Genomic DNA, 17,004 nt, shown 5'->3' with positions numbered 1-17,004 from the left:
TACATTTACATTTATTCATTTAGCTGACGCTTTTATCCAAAGCGACTTACAATTGCTATATATGTCAGAGGTCGCACGCCTCTGGAGCAACTAGGGGTTAAGTGTCTTGCTCAGGGACACATTGGTGTCTCACAGTCGATTCGAACCCGGGTCTCTCACACCAAAGGCATGTGTCTTATCCATTGCGCCACACCACCCCAGTTTGAACTGGGAATGCATATATGGGTCCTGCATAGAATTTTTATGAGCCAAGTGGGCATGGGTTTGAACTGGGAACACATATATGGGTCTTGAATGGTACATTTATGGGCAAAGTGGGCATGGGTTTGAACTGGGATAATATATATAAAAATATATATTTGATTTATTTACCGGTATGTTGTGACATTTGAATTGTTTTTTAAAGATTATGTTTGTTGTTCGATGTAACAATTTTGTATTAATGTATTTTTTGGAGAGCTGTTTTTTTTTCAGAGATTTTTTTTAAATTTAAATATATTTTTGATTTGTTTACCGGTATATTGTTGTGACGACTACAAAAGTGTTGTATTTGTGTTTTAAGAATATTCACAATTATTGTCTTTTATTTGAAACAAGAGATTGTATTTAAAAAAAAACAAAACAAGTATCCCAATTGTTTTATTTTTAATGTGAATTTTCGTGACTTAAAGTGAATTGTGTAGTGTTTGCTCCAGGCCAGTAGGGGCAGTGTAGAGTGACGAGTTACTGTAGCTGCGTGAGTAGCGGGTTTCTCATTACTGCAGAGAGCTCGAAACTGATAACATTGTCTCCTCGTTTCTCTCCTTTTTTACAGGTGGGTAAATGTATAAAAACACCCCAGAAGTAGCATTTATCTATGCTGGAATGTATGTGGGATATGAGTGAACTGTTTTTAGTGAAATGAGTTTCGTTAGGGTCTGTTTTTGATTTAGTTTGAAATGAGTTGAAACGAGAGGGCAAAGTCCTACAGAGTAACGGTCGAGCAAGTCAGCTCAACACACACTTTCCCCGTGTATATGATATTTTTTTGAGCTTGTAATGTTAACAGATATGTTTAGCTCACTGTATTAGCTCATGTTTATTCCCACCATCTGTTGGAAATGTTTTTTTGCTCAATGAGTTTATACAAAAATGTTTACAGTTTAAAATGAGGTTAAAAGTTACACTTTAAGCACTTTATGAGTTCTGAGCATGATTTTGCAGTACTGTATTAACATGATACTGATAAAATACTGTGAATGGAAGATTCCAAGTATCTAAAAAAAAAGCTGGTGAATATTACCATTGTCTTTACATTTCATTTTGATAAATAGTATAAAATACAAGCATGAAGAGTAAGTGAACATGCATTTGGTGGAAAGAGGTTTATTTTAATATGGATTTTGCATTGACATGGACACTGAAAATTAACTGTAATGTTAAAAAGACACTGAACATGTAATATATGAAACACACAATGATACTTAACAATAGAGATGTGATTGCTGAAGAAAATTCAGAAAATAAATTACTGCAGAGAGCTCGAAACTGATAATACTGTCTCCTCGTTTCTCTCCTAATCAATTGTCGAGTTAACGCACATGATCATAGGTACTAAACCAATGCGCGTGAACAGGACAATCGATTACTATGGACTTTGACCGAAAACAGGATGTAAATACAGGTATGTGCGCTTGCTGAAATAACATCACTTTTATTCATATCTTTCACATCTACTGCAGTCAGATTGACCCGCGTTCACTCTGAAGGAATCACTCACATTACCTGTGCACTTGTAATTACACATCAAGGATGTTAAGAGACAAAAAGCAGGTTTAAAACTTGCCCCATTGAAGTCAACAGGGTGCAAATTTTAAAAAGAGGATAACTTGGTGTAGGCAACACCGATTTTTGTCGTTGTTCTCTGTATTGACAGCACTCCAAATGTACAAAAAAAAATTAAAATGTCAATGTTAAAATTGACCGGAGTTCTCCTTTAAACCATTTGGCATGGTTGGGCTTAGATAGGCCTTGCATGAATTGCCCAGTTAGGACCCACATAAGATCCTTACAGAGCCCACTTTAAGCCCATAGGGGCATTCACGGTTGAATCCTGGTGCAAGCCCACTTTAAACCCCTTTAGGCAGGTGGGGCCCAAAGGGGTCTGACATGAATTACCCAGTTAAGACCCACATAAGACCCTTACAGATCCCACTTAAAACCCATCTGGGCATCCACGGCTGGCCCCCATGTGGATCCCGGGTGCAAACCCACTTTAAACCCCTTCAGACTGGTGGGCCCCAAATGGGTCTGTCATGAATTGCCCAGTTAAGACCCACATAAGACCCTTACAGATCCCACTTAAAACCCATCTGGGCATCCATGGCTGGCCCCCATGTGGATCCCGGGGCAAGCCCATTTTAAACCCCTTTAAGCAGGTGGGCCCCAAATGGGTCTGACATGAATTGCCCAGTTAAGACCCACATAAGACCCTTACAGATCCCACTTAAAACCCATCTGGGCATCCATGGCTGGCCCCCATGTGGATCCCGGGTGCAAGCCCATTTTAAACCCCTTTAAGCAGGTGGGCCCCAAATGGGTCTGACATGAATTGCCCAGTTAAGACCCACATAAGACCCTTACAGATCCCACTTAAAACCCATCTGTGTAGCCATGCTGCAAAGCCCACTTTGGACCCCATTGGGCAGGTGGGGCCCAAATGGGTCTGACATGAATTGCCCAATTAAGACCCATGCAGTACCCTTACAGGTCCCACTTTTAGTACGTCTGGGCTTCCACGGCTGGCCCCAATGTGGATCCCGGGTGCAAGCCCATAATGGGGCCCACATTTGCCGCCCATGAAGCCCTCATCTGGGCCCCACATGTCATTGCTGGCTGGGTTGCGGCGCTTACACCAACCAAAATCCGACGTCTGTCTGACGTTGGAGTTTGATGTTAAACAAACGTTGGTTTTAGATGTGAACATGATTTTCAAACACAATGTTGACAGATTTTACTGGTTTTGAACACCAGACAAAACGGATATCTTTTGACAAGATCTGGCGTCCGGGGTCAAATATATCTGATATTTCTGACGAGGAGATCCATCCGATCTAACATCGCATACCTCATAGAATAGCATAGATTTTTTAATGTTTCTCTATATAGTGTTGATGTACTGTAGCATTAGGTTGTGCCCCGCTCTCCCCCTATAAATATTATATGTATAATTTAACATTTTTAAAATAAAAGTACAATTACATTTCATTGATTATATTAATTGAAACATTTACATTGATATTTAATCATACATTGATACATTACAAATGTGAATTCCATTCATATCTTCTGTCTGACTCTTCGTGTAGTCCTAGAAGATACTGAGATCAGATCTGTGTGGATAACATCTGCTGTCAGACTCTTTGTTCATGCAAAAATCTCATCGTATTATTACATTTTAATGGCACTTTTAAAAAAATATATATATATATTAACTACTGGCACACTAATCAGTGGTTCAATCCTGATCATGGGAACCCATGTGTGGCTCTGCAAATTTTATGTCTCCATTATTTAACACATCTGATTCAGATCATCAGAACTGCACTGAATGTGTCAGAAAAGAGAAGTACAAAATGTGCAGAGCGGAGACTGAATATGCAGGATTGAAAACCACTGCACTAAATGATATAAATAACTGTCTTAAACATTTTTAGCAAAGGCTCTAATATGCCTGAGACATGTGCACCATACTGTATATTTTTCTGATGTACATTCATAATTTCTTTCAAAGACATCTTACCTCATACTTAGACTTTCATTAGAAGAACTTGCTTGTTTTTCTCAACATCTGCTTTGAAACAATTACACACACAATTAAACATGTTGCAATACAGATGATGTTTTCCTCTCACTATAGTGTCTGTAAGTGATGCTTACCCTTTCTGGAGCTCCTGCAGCAATAGTAAATCACACCAGTAACAGCTACAGCTGCAAATACACACGCCAGCAGAACAGCAACAGCTATTACTGCTACAACAACTAAAGACAGACCTGAACCTGGAACAGATAAAAAGAGTGAATCTGTCAGTGTGGTCATTCCATATTTATATTATAAGATATGGAGGAGAAACATACATTTTTTAGATTCATGCTCATTCCCCCTCTTGTTGGACTTATTAGACACAGAAGCTGGAAAAGACGAGAGAATAATAATAAAGAAGTTTAAAAAAGCACACAGCAATTATTATTATTATTATTATTATATTAAATCACATACTTCCGTATTATATAGCAGGCGAAAAACAGTGACAAAAGAAGTATGTCTGAATTCACAGAACTCATAAAACTGTAGGTAAAAAGTCCCCGGATGAGCCACTTCTTCTGGTGAGATTCTGAAGTGTGCATATGATGGACACTTTAATATCCCATAAGGCCACGGGAGAGGATTTATGAATGGAGGTGAAGCGCCGAACTTACTTTTTTAATGGTCGCACAGTACTTATTCAAAATGAGTGCCTACTCAAGAGACTATGTGATTTCAGACACATCCTTTGTCTAGCTTTATTTTATGTAAATTTCTGTGGGTGAGTTTCACGTTTACTACCAGTTCTGTCTGTGTTGCGCTTGGTTCACATCTTGTAAATAAACTGCAGGGTTTGCACCTTCAACTCACATTTATCATGTTATAATCATAACATATAATCATCATGTTTAATAGCTCACAAAAGAAGACTACTGAACAAGATTGAACAGTGCCAGTCTCTAATCCTGACCAGGTCAGAAGGACTTACCAATGAATATTTTTATGGTGTCGCCAATGTTGCTCATTTTTCTGATGATTTTTGTGCTGTCACACTTGCTGTTTTGGTTCAAGCTTTCGCTGGTTCCTGAGCTCTTGCTTTGGATGAAATTTGCTTCAAAACGTCCAGCATGTTCAGTTGTGATGTCTCTGATGGTCAGAGATCCGGTCTTATAGTCCACCTCCAGTCTGTCTCTGAATCTCCCGTCTTCTCCATCATATAAACAGCTCGTATTGTGATGTCCGTTGATCTGAGCTATGAGGATGTCATTAAAATACCACAGCATCTTGTCGCGTTGTTGTTTGGTAACACCAGTCTTTAGAGTAACAGAATCTCCCTCCATCACAGACACTGACACTTCATCACCAAACACACCTGAGGACACACATGAACAATTAGGCTATCCGTGTGTATGGTTCGCATGGTAATTTAAAGTCGTGTTCTGATTGGTTGAATTCTACAGGATGTCTGGGAGAGGTGTGTCAAAGCCACTAGATTACAATCTTGTCAAAAGCATGCAACCTTGAGCCAAAAAAGCATAACGGCTAATGCTAACGCTGGTATGCAGGGAAGGAGAGCAGAGGCCATTTTTTATGAATTGATGTCTATGGAGCGGAGGCTTCACTACACTGAATAAACCAGTTTTGTGAGGAAACACATCATCATTTAAGAAATCGACAGCCTGTTCGCTAATCTTCAACATGTTTTACGCTAAACAATACTTTTGTTGTGCACAATATGTAGATTTTACTATATGTTAAAAGGTTATTTTATAAGGAAAGGCAGAGAAGGTATAATGTTGTGACAGGCAGGACTCATTTACAACATTACCATAGTATTTAATAGTAATATTGAGTGATACTGTATATTGTCTAAAGAAAATAAAAAATACAGATGTTTTCTTTCTTTGGCTTTCAGGTTTGACCAATTATGATAAGACTTGAATTGCAATGACTATTATAACTACATATGCATATGATGTGACGCTACTATTATATGCACTTTAATGAATAAAGACCAAATGATTAATTTAATTATAAATATTGTGTTATATTGTATGTTGTTTAATTAAAATAAATCACGTGTTGTGCCAACTACTGTGTGCCTAATGATATAACGCTTTTTAATGAAGGATGGTAAAAAATACATATCATTTTAATGAATTAAATATTTATTAAATTACATCTCTCTCTGTGTGTGTGTGTGTGTGTGTGTGTGTGTGTGTGTGTGTGTGTGTGTGTGTGTGTGTGTGTGTCGCGTTCTTTGTCGGTCTGCCTGGAACATATGCCGTGACACCAAAACCCCTCGTGGAAGAAGAAAGTCGTTGTGTTTAAAAATGTAATGCGCGCTTACCAGGATCAACTAGGCTACTGGATTTTCAAAAGTATGTGAATTTAGGGGCACCATTGTTGTAGTAAACTTGCACAACGTTCTTGAATTAATAATTTATTTAGGTACAATTATATTTCCATGCCCCTAAAGCTGACGCAGTCACGCAGAAACAAAACGAACTGTGATTGGTTGCGTTACATATCAGTCAAACGTCCTCTTGGTCGGTTCTTGGCCAAGAGAAGCTGCGATAGAGTCCAGACCTTCTGCTGTCAGTCTGACTCTGAAACTCTGAAGGTCTGGTTACGCGATACTAGAAAATAGCGGACTTGACAACCTTGACTATTCATGTCAAGTAGCTGTTTGTAAAAATAACATTCAAACTCGGACCCTCGATCCTCCCGGGCGGAACACTGACAGAAACGCACGTTAATAAACAATTATTATGTGTCATCCTAAAAGCATGATAGTTACAACATGTCGGGAGTTACAGAAAGGAAGGCATTAGTAACATTAGCGAACTGTTTCTGTGTCGACACAGCTTAGACACAGACGATAAAGTCCCGCCCTCAGAAACCTGCCGGCAGCAAAACAAGAAACTAAAAAAATACAGGCACACAGCAGTGTTTCTGTAGACAGACGTAACCACACACTCCTAGTGTGCCATGAGTCATGATTGAGAGGCAATATTTTGTACGAGTCTAGATACTTTATATTAAATAGCCTACATTTGCATGATCACCTTTAAATAAAAACAAAACACCCTTGAATTAGGAAAACCTTCAAAGGACCAAAAAAAAAAAAAAAAACACTTACACGGACTGAACGAGTGCAGGGCTCTACGCTAACTTTTTTCCCAAGGAGCACATGTGCTCCTAAATGAAAAAATTTAGGAGCACACAAAGAAATATATAGGAGCACAGTGAAAAAAGTTGATTAAACTGCTCAGTTCATATGGATTAATTTTATAATCTTTTTATGAACTTTTTTTCGAAGCATTAAAGTGGTAGTTGTGTAGGCTGTCAATGGAGGGAAAGAAATCTCTCAATTTCATCAAAAAGTTCTTCATTTGTGTTCCGAAGATGAGTGAAAGTCTTACGGGTTTGGAACGACATGATGGAGAGTAATAAATGACAGGTTTCTCTTTTTTGGGTGAACTACCTGTTTAATAATTAGCTATGCAATTATTAGTTTTAGCCTACTTCAAAATATATAAAAGAATGAACTCCTCAATAAAGTATAAAGTGCTAAAAACAAAACAAATGCCTTTTTTCCTTTGCAGTACTTGCAGTAAGCTACATTAATTTGTCCTCAAAAATGAGTTTTTGTCGTCTTCCTGTCCTCAGTGTTGACTGTTTTGGTCGTAACTTAAGTTTCTGCACTTGGTCTTTTTTTGAGACCTAAACGTTGCTAATACAATTTTGATACTCATTTGCAAGTATAGTGTGCGGGAGTTCCTTGTGTTTTTTTTTTTTTTTTTGCACTTGGTCTTTTGAGATAATGACTATAGGCATCATACTGTGTTGCGTATCTAGCTCACTTAGTGTTTCCTGCTTTTATGGTGTAGGGGCCTGTTTACACCTGGTCACTTCATGCGTTTTAACTGATCAAAAGCAAAACGATTCCATTGTGTGTTTTCGCAAAACTGATAAATAAATAAATCGGATATTCCCGCGCAATATGCAGATTTAATGTAGGCCTATGCATAGTTCACGTCAACAAAGGCAACAAATATGAGCTGCATTTTATTGATCATAAGCTCATTTCAAAATCAGCGATAGGAGAGCGCGACAGCAGCACTGGTAGCCTCATATCATTTCGTTTCTTTACTATTAATGAATCTATGATTGTGTGTTGAGCGCTGAGCGTCTACGACTTACTTTCACTTTCATTTGCGGCAGTTTGCGCGTTGGCTTGATCAATAGATCGCTCATCTGTCGTGATGCGTGTTGCAGTAGCGTCAACATATCTGGCTATAACATATAGCCAATAACACGCTCTCACACGTTTATTTTTAGCACTGTTGGGAGGAGTCACTTGACTCTCTCACTTAAAATCCAGCAGTTCCCGCACATTCCCACACTATTTCAGTGATTGGCTCATTGGTTGCGAATCGTCGCTCTCATTTGAATAAAGTTAAGCGCGTCATGTTCACATCGCGCAGTCGCGCCCCGTCCTCGTCTTGCTTGCTTTCCATATGAAATCAGTGGTATGTTTCGCTTTATCGCGCTGTTGTTCAGTGTATTGAGAACAGCCTGTCACTCGCGCACTGTGCTCGTAAATAATTTTTCAAGTTCGCACATAACTATTTTTAGGCGCAAATGCGAGTGAATTACTCGCACTGTAGAGCCCTGGAGTGGAACATGTGTAGCCTATAGCTAATAGTGAAATTTAACTTTGCTGAAAACAGGAAATAATTAAGTCAATGACTTACCGACAAGAAAAATAGACAGAGTGAACACAAAATAGACTCCCATAGCAAGCCGCTTGTCCACCAGCGTCAGATCAATTTTTGTTCCGACGCGACGCCTGTGACGTTTTCGCTGCTTGGGGTTGGGGTTTGTGTGTACTTTAAATGTGAAACCATAGCAACGGCCATACACAAACTCTCGCCGCCGAGTTTCCATTGGCTGCTGCCCCGCGTTTTGACGCTCTCATTTGCATAAAGTATCCACCGAGATACTTTTTTGCAGCGCCGCTGTTGACCAAATCGACTCGACGCGACCCATCATGCTTTGCGGGGGCGTTTTTGCTGCCTGACGTAGTTCCATAGGAAATGAATGGGCTTTGGTATGGAACGCCGTTGGGGACAATACTTATTATATGCAACGCGTGAAATTTGGACGCATTAACACGCACAGTTTGTACGCGTAAATACGAAGTATATGTTCGGGTGTCGCGTCAGACCGCACAACAGCCAATAGCGTTGCTCTATTTAGGATTTCATTTGCATTTGTGATGCGATGGCACGTTGCTGTATACATATATAAACATCAGACGACATTTCTTTCCGTGAGGGATGATGTGCTGTTAGGTAAGCAAATACCTATGCAAACGTCACACGTAACATTTGTTCGTGAATGAGATCGTAATTTTACGTTGGCATTTACGTAGGCAAGCGTAAAACTTTAGAGTCAATGATGCATTTATACGTTGGTTGTGATGTCAGGGCTGTGTCATGCTGTGGCATCTCATCCCGTTTGTACTCATGCAGGTTTTTTGTCTCCGGGAACGTGGAAAAGTGGATTGCTGATGGAGTTTTCGGTTCCTTGCCACTGTTGCCTTTGGCTTGCTCAGTTGGGGATATTTTGGGAATATTTAATTTAATTTTATCAATCAATAAATTTACACTAGAAACAAACCTTGTTGTGTTATTTTGGTTTATGCTGTGAAGCTGCTTTGATGCAATCTGTATTGTGAAAAGCGCTATATAAATATACTTGACTTGACTTGACTCTCTACGATGGCTCTAAGAATTTTTTTATTAAACTGTCAAAGAACTTTTACAGACTGCGTTCAGTTGGCATCCTCTTATAACAGGCTATATGTATAACATATGTTAACATATACAACATACAACACTGGATACGGCCATAGCCAGGGTTTAATAATTAGTGAGGTCCACGGTGGGGTGTCAATAATTATACATATAGTGCCAATAAATGCCATAAATCATTCAACTTTAATAAATACAATGAATAATAAAGTTAGCAAAGGCTAAATACTAAATACTGTGGCTATTGTTTTTTCAAAATGACTGGAGTAATCTCCGAGTGGGCCAGCATCAATCTGGTATGATGACTCTGGAATGCTCCTTCATTCAGTAGACATTTAGCTACCCCGAACCTTACCCTAAATGTAACTTTTATGAATTAAAATGAATTTTAATTCAAATCATTTTTATTGAAAACAAATGTGTTTAATAACTGTAAAGTTATATAAAAAAAAGCGCTGTCAGTGGGAATAGAACCCCGGTCTCCCTTTACACGTTACGCCACAACCGCTGACTAAAGAGGTGACTTTTTCCACATATAGGGTAGACTGGCCTAGTGTAATTAGTTCTGCCAACAAGTAGGCTATTTGCAGTGGTCCAAATAGACACCTCGAATGTATTAACCAGAAGGGAAATATGGTCGTTTACTTTACCTACAGGACAAATTCCTTTAACGTTACAAAAGAATATAATGTTAAATTCATGCAGTAATTGAATGTATTTAATCATTGACTCTAAATTATCACCAGTTTAACTAAAACAGAAAAAAATTGTATGTGGGTGGGAGACATGACATGCAATTCTACCCATCCATGATGTCATAACCTATTAAAAATGGGTATTTGTTAAAAATATATATCTTCATGTTGTTCCTCTGACAAGATATTATTACAGCATACCATAGCTGTAGTAGGTGTATAAAGACCTCTACTTCAAATTTTTATCTAACATCAAAATTGTCATGTGGTGTGACTGTCCGGGATATGTGTGACCTTACTAATATGACAATATATATCAGCAAAGTATAAATAATTGATAGATTTACAGTTTAAGTAACAGAATTAGGCCATTTCAACAGACACAGAAAGTGTTGATGTCTGTGTATGATTTTAAAGCAAGTTCTGGACAAATACATTTTGTCCGTAAAATATGCGTCAAATGGTGTGACACTGCAATCTATATTTTTAACGGGCAATAATTTGGACATCATTATGATGAAGAGGTCCACACTCAACCAGGAAGTTACAGTGTCATCTCTGGAGTGGTTTGCAAGGTCAAGAGTTGAGTTCTGGCATTTTCATTTTTAATTAAAAAGCTCTGTATCTGATATGCTCACTAGTGGTCAATGTTTTGTGTCTTATGGTGTGACATTATTTACAAAAAAATTAAACACTTTTATACAAATTTAACTTATTAATTCTTAAAAATCATTCCTGCCATGTGGCAATTTACATGCTAAGTATAAGCTAGCTGTTTTTAGTTAACCAAGCGATTAGCTTGACTGAACAAAACGTCAGATGGTGTGACACTGTATCATACGGTGTGAGTGTTTTTCTGTCACACCATATGATATATTTGTCACACATTATTACATACACCTTTTTTAATGATAAATAAATAACTATTCAAAACATATTCAATAATAATAGTGAATGTTTAATAGTGAACATTAAATTACCTATACAATTAATGTATTTCTTTTCAGTTTTATACTTAATTTAATGTTCTTGAAGTGAGATGGTGTTTGATTTACTAATTTTTATGAGTTTATTATAATTTTAAAAGTTTTAAAACAATGTTAGTATGTTTTTTTGATTAATGTTAACTGAATTGAATTAATTGAATGATGAATGCAAATAAAAAACAGGTTTTTTACATTGACAAATCGTGGAGTGTTGCAGTTCCTCATATAGCGTGACACTATATAATTTGGTGTGACATTCAGAATTGTGCCAGTAAAAATACTTTCTTAATCATAAATCATAAAAAAGTCAACGGAACACAAGAGAAATAGTATCAGCAAGAGTCACAAGCATTTTCATAGATTTATAACCGGGTTTAACATAATTCATCTAAAATATCTGGAAAGGCTGAGGAGAGATGACTTACTTTGCATGCTGATTTAGAAAAACAATACAAAATCTAATTAATCTGCACAAAAGAAATGTTAAATCTTAAGATAGTAATGAAAAAAAATGTATGTTGAAGGTAGTTACTTAGGGAGAGTATATCCCATTTTCATTTTATATAGAATAACTTTTATGTCACACCATATGACAATTTTAGGCACAAATGCAACAAATTGGTGAATAAATCCAATTTCAAATACAAAATCTAAAAGACCACATATATTGTGGGAAATGCAAGAGTCAGTACAACACAACTCAATATTTTTTATGCCTAATATTTGAAGTAAAAAATAAAAACTTTTTTCAGGCGTCTCCCACCCATGTCGCACATCAAATAAGACTCAGAAATATTACACGTTCAAAAATGTCATGTTTACACGACGAAAACGTTCGTCTAGAAACACGTAACAAAAAATACACGGCCATAAATGTTGCGTTAAGGCGATACAAACGATCGTGTCTTTAAATAACATGACAAAAAACTTCGCGTTTAGACGTACAAAACGTTCGCGTTTACACGGACCAAAAAGACGCGTGCAAACTGTGCGTGTTAATGCGTCCAAATTTCACGCGTTGCATATAATAGGTATTGTCCCCAACGGCGTTCCATACTTTGGCGTCGCGTCAGAAATCGAGACGCTGGTGGACAAGCGGCTTTACTCCTCGCAACAGGTACCCGTGATGAATCAACTAATCTGAATTCAGATGATTTTACTTCCTTCTAGTCCGTCTTTATCTCGACGAATGAAAATGTCACAGAAAGTAGTTTTTTTTTTACTAAAGACTAAACAAGTATAGAGAGGGAAACAGAAACACAACCGCAAACAATTAAAAAAAAAATAAATAAAAATAAACAAACAAGGAACAATTACTACACTTATTACTGGTTGCTATGCTTCCTGTTAAATGATGTATAATGGAAATAAGGAATGAGCATGAGTAAGTCTCGCCTATATAGGCGGGGCATAGCCTAGGTGTTTTAAAGCTGCTTTGAAACAATCTACATTGTTAAAAGCGCTATATAAATGAAGATGACTTGACTTGACTTGAAAATCTTACAATAGCCTATTAAACAATGATTTTAAAGTGAGAACCAAAAAAAGTTATTAATTTACTTAAATTATATATGGAGAAAACCGTGATGTCCTGCTCAGTTCAGTTCTCATATAATAGTCTCAATGCAGGCAGATCGATAATATTGTTAAATATTAAATTAAATGTCCCCAACTAAGCAAGCCAAAAGCCAATGGCAACAAATGTGGAAAAAAAGGCAACAGTGACAAACCGAAACTCCATCAGTGACAGAATGGAGAAAAAAACCTTGGGATAAACTACTCAGTCGGGGGCCAGTTTTCCTCTGGCCAATGAACGAACAGAGTATGATAATGATTCAGGCAGCATTACAGGTCAGAAGTCAGATTAGTTCTGAACAATCAGAATATTATCCAGTTCCATCTGGTTTAAGACCGGAGTCATCACGGGATAGCACGTAGGCTATAATTTTATTTGTGGTGAACATTTTTAATACTAATATAAGCAATGGTACCCTAACCCTAATAGTGAACTGTTGCCTAAGCAAATAGCAAGTATAATTTATCCTGTAGGAACATACTGTATGACCCATCCCTCTAGTGGTCAAATGCTGTTATAGTTTCATTTCTGAGTGTTTACATCTGCAGCTCATGTAGGAAGACAGTGCTGAGATAGTAGATGGAAGTAACACTTTAATGCTGCTATATCGAGCTCTGTGTAAGTTATCTGAGCTATGTATGAACTGACAGAATATTTGATGTTTACAAAACAGGCGCATTTGGAAAAAATAAATTTGATGTGGGATATTATGTACGAAAACAACCGGGGGTAAATTTGGATAAACACAATATGCTAGCATACATGTTTCATATAGTGTTTCAAGTGTGCGATTGTCAACAGATAGGAACATAGTGTCAGACGTTTACTAACATGTTTAATTATAATATAGTGTAAGAACTGTTACTCATTTGATCCACTTTATTTGCTCAAAAAGGAATATTTGTAGACTACTGACTGTAAACAACTCACAGGGTGCCGCCATGTTCGCGTGACGCCATATTATGCACGTGACACGTCATTAACGTGTTGTGGACTTCCGCGTGAGTTTTAAATCTTGGGCTGCGTTCGAAACCGCATACTTCCCTACTATTTAGTATGGGAAAAAGAGTAGGCGAGCGAAAAAGTATGTACGAATCCAAAAGAGTAGGCGAGAATTACCTGGGTGACGTACTAATTATCGCGAGATTCGGACTTAAGTGCGTTCGAATATGCCTACTTTCCTACTATATAGTAGGCGAAAACAGTACGTGAAGGAAGCAGTACGTTAGAAACATCAGTATTCATAAAAGAGTAGGCGAGAAGTTCCCGGATGGCTTACTCGCTTCCGCCCAGATTTTTGAGTGTTCAACGATGGATACTCTTCTATCCCAGGAGGCCACGCGAGAGGATACGTCATAAAAAAGAACAAGAAGGATAGGTCATACTCGAACGTGACGGAGAGGATGACTATGGAAGGCCAAAAGGTCCAAAACGTGTGAAACTGTCGTGTAAACACGTAATTACGTGTTAACACGCAAATTACGCGTAAACACGCAATTTACGTGTTAACACGTCATTACGTGTTAACGCGTAAATGACGTGTTAACACGTAAATTGCGTGTTAACACGTAAATTATTAGACATTAGCACCACCTACTGGTTTGGTGCTCTTGCTCAAACACACAGAACCTAATTAGATTAAGGTTGTAAAAAGCCGTTTTTAATGTGAAAATACATGTTGAACAATGTATTTTCAGAATATAGGATACAACTACATATAATAATTATTTTAAATGGGCCTATTTAGACAGTTAAGTTAACTATAATCAAGCCCTGAAAGGCATGACCATTTTCACAATCACAATAGAAATTGTGTAAGGATAATTACACATTTCTCCAAACAGTATTTTCATGTAGGTCTACACTTACCATATTTCTAAAGCATCTTTTTATAATTTAACCTCTATGCATTTGTTAGAGAGCCCCTTCTGATAACACCATTAAGCCGAATCTGAGATAGTGCATTGTTTTGCGGTGTTTTTCGAAGTTAATATATATATATATATATATATATATATATATATATATATATATATATATATATATATATATATATATATATATATATATAACAAAGTTATTTATATTACAACACACACACTACACTTTGCACATTATATTACATTACACACACAAACACATATATTTTACAAAGTTATTTATATTACAACACGCACACTACACTTTACAAATTATACTACATCACCCCCCCCCCCTTATTTATATTATTTATATTATACACACATGCGTATGTCATAATAATAATCTAAGACGAGAGTGGCTTGAATTATTAATAATTGAAATGAGACAGAATTCCTGCCATAAAATGACATTTTACAATGGATATTCAAATGTGAAATCTGTGAATATAAGACCAACAATTATTAAAATAAATTGTAATATTACTACACAGAACAAGAGATTATGCTATATTCTCGCCAATGTTTGGATAGATTTGGAGATTACACTCGTGATCTATCTATTCAGTTTCCTGCAAGTTATACCCTTCCGTCAGTGTCGTTGGCTTATGATGGCTGATGAGGTATGCTCAGCGTTGTGCTTGCGTCACTCTATCATGAATAATTCAAATAAAATAAAGGTGTTGTGTCACGTTGACACTGCCTGTCGTAACTGTTTGTAATCATTCTCATGACTATTAATGTGATGATGCACACCTTCGTTGTATTGTATTTATTCATGAGATTGTGAACGAGCTCTTACCTAATGGATACGTTGAGCCTACGTCACGCATCTTCAGTTTGGTGCACGCCCGTGATGCGCATCGTATAGTAAATACAGAGACGTGAAAACAAACAGCACAAAACATAGCTACTTTCGGTTTTAATAAACACTGTTAAACATATTACGGTGGGTTGTATACGTTGAAAATAGTTCTTTTTTTACTTTATTTAAGTTTGTCATGAGTTGCTTCGCGATTAGCGCGACAGTCTGCCATTATATGCAATCAAAATACCGTTGCATTTGGAATCAATACGATTTGATGTTGTTTCAGAGTTATGAATTATTTATCTTCGACTTCGAATTATCCCCCCATGTCTATTAAGAGTTGGCTAAGTGAATGTCCGTAGCCTAACCCATTTCTCTTTTTTTTTCCTCAGAGATGACATTTGGTAGCATATAATTAAATAATCGATATCAATTATGTAAAAAAATAATTTAAGTCCTTAAAATAAAAATATGAGCACAACTAATCAAATGACAAAATTTAGAAATTGGATGCAGTTATTATAAACGTCATTATAAACTGAATAATAAATAAGTCAAGATAGATAGATGACAGACAGACCCTAGAATATAGGCTAACAGTTTTACTATAGAAAAATAATAATAAATTGGTCTTCTGTGGTGGTCGACTGCTGGCACATTGGAAACCATGGAACTTTACTGGCTGGTATGGCTATCTTGAGCCCTTGAACTCTTCTGTCTTGCCTGCACTGCACTCGAGACGGTGACGAGAGCTGAGCTCCATTGAAAGGCTTCTTTCCTATTGGTTGTCGCTCGCGAAAATCGCTTCTCATTTGCATAAAGTTGAAATTTAGTTGCTGTGTGTGGTTGTTAAATAAAGTTTCTTGTGTTTATGTGCTCAGTGATATGTTAATAACAATATTAAAATTAAAAACAATATAAAAAAACTCACTGTTGTAGGTCTCGAAAGAAACTAATGCATTTTGTAATGTAGATTAACTAGATTACACTTTTTTAAAATGAGACTCTATAAATCGAGGGGATGGGGGGCCTACAAAACCTCTCAGCCCCGGGGCCTAACATTAGGTTAAGGCGGCTCTGGCCAGCACGCAAATCACGTGTGTGGTGTGTGTAATGTAGTATAATTTGTAAAGTGTAGTGTGCGTGTTGTAATATAAATAACTTTGTAATATATGTGTTTGTGTGTGTAATGTAATACAATGCGTAAAGTGTAGTGTGTGTGTTGTAATATAAATAACTTTGTTATTTGTTATATATATATGTATGTATATACAATATATATATATATATATATATATATGTATATACAATATATATATATATATATATATATATATTAACTTCGAAAAACACAGCAAAACAATGCACTATCTCAGATTCATAAGGCTTAATGGTGTTATCAGAAGGGGCTCTC

At 36.9% G+C, this 17,004-nt stretch overlaps 1 protein-coding gene and 1 long non-coding RNA gene across 2 annotated transcripts in view; one reads left to right on the top strand and one right to left on the bottom strand.

Moving 5' to 3' along the window:
• Nucleotides 1-17,004, top strand: part of LOC311084864 (SLAM family member 5-like) — a 183,586-nt gene that overhangs the window by 37,629 nt on the left and 128,953 nt on the right. The gene's annotated exons all lie outside the window — the stretch shown is intronic.
• On the bottom strand, nucleotides 3,556-5,146 carry LOC311084896. The gene is made up of 3 exons (XR_014606658.1): nucleotides 4,773-5,146; nucleotides 3,919-4,170; nucleotides 3,556-3,829 (listed from the first exon to the last, which is right to left on the bottom strand). It is a non-coding gene; the product is annotated as an uncharacterized lncRNA (long non-coding RNA).

This window comes from Abramis brama (assembly GCF_963993115.1).
Source record: "Abramis brama genome assembly, chromosome: 6".
In the NCBI taxonomy this organism is placed as follows: domain Eukaryota; kingdom Metazoa; phylum Chordata; class Actinopteri; order Cypriniformes; family Leuciscidae; genus Abramis; species Abramis brama.
This window is presented reverse-complemented; position numbering and strand designations above follow the sequence as displayed.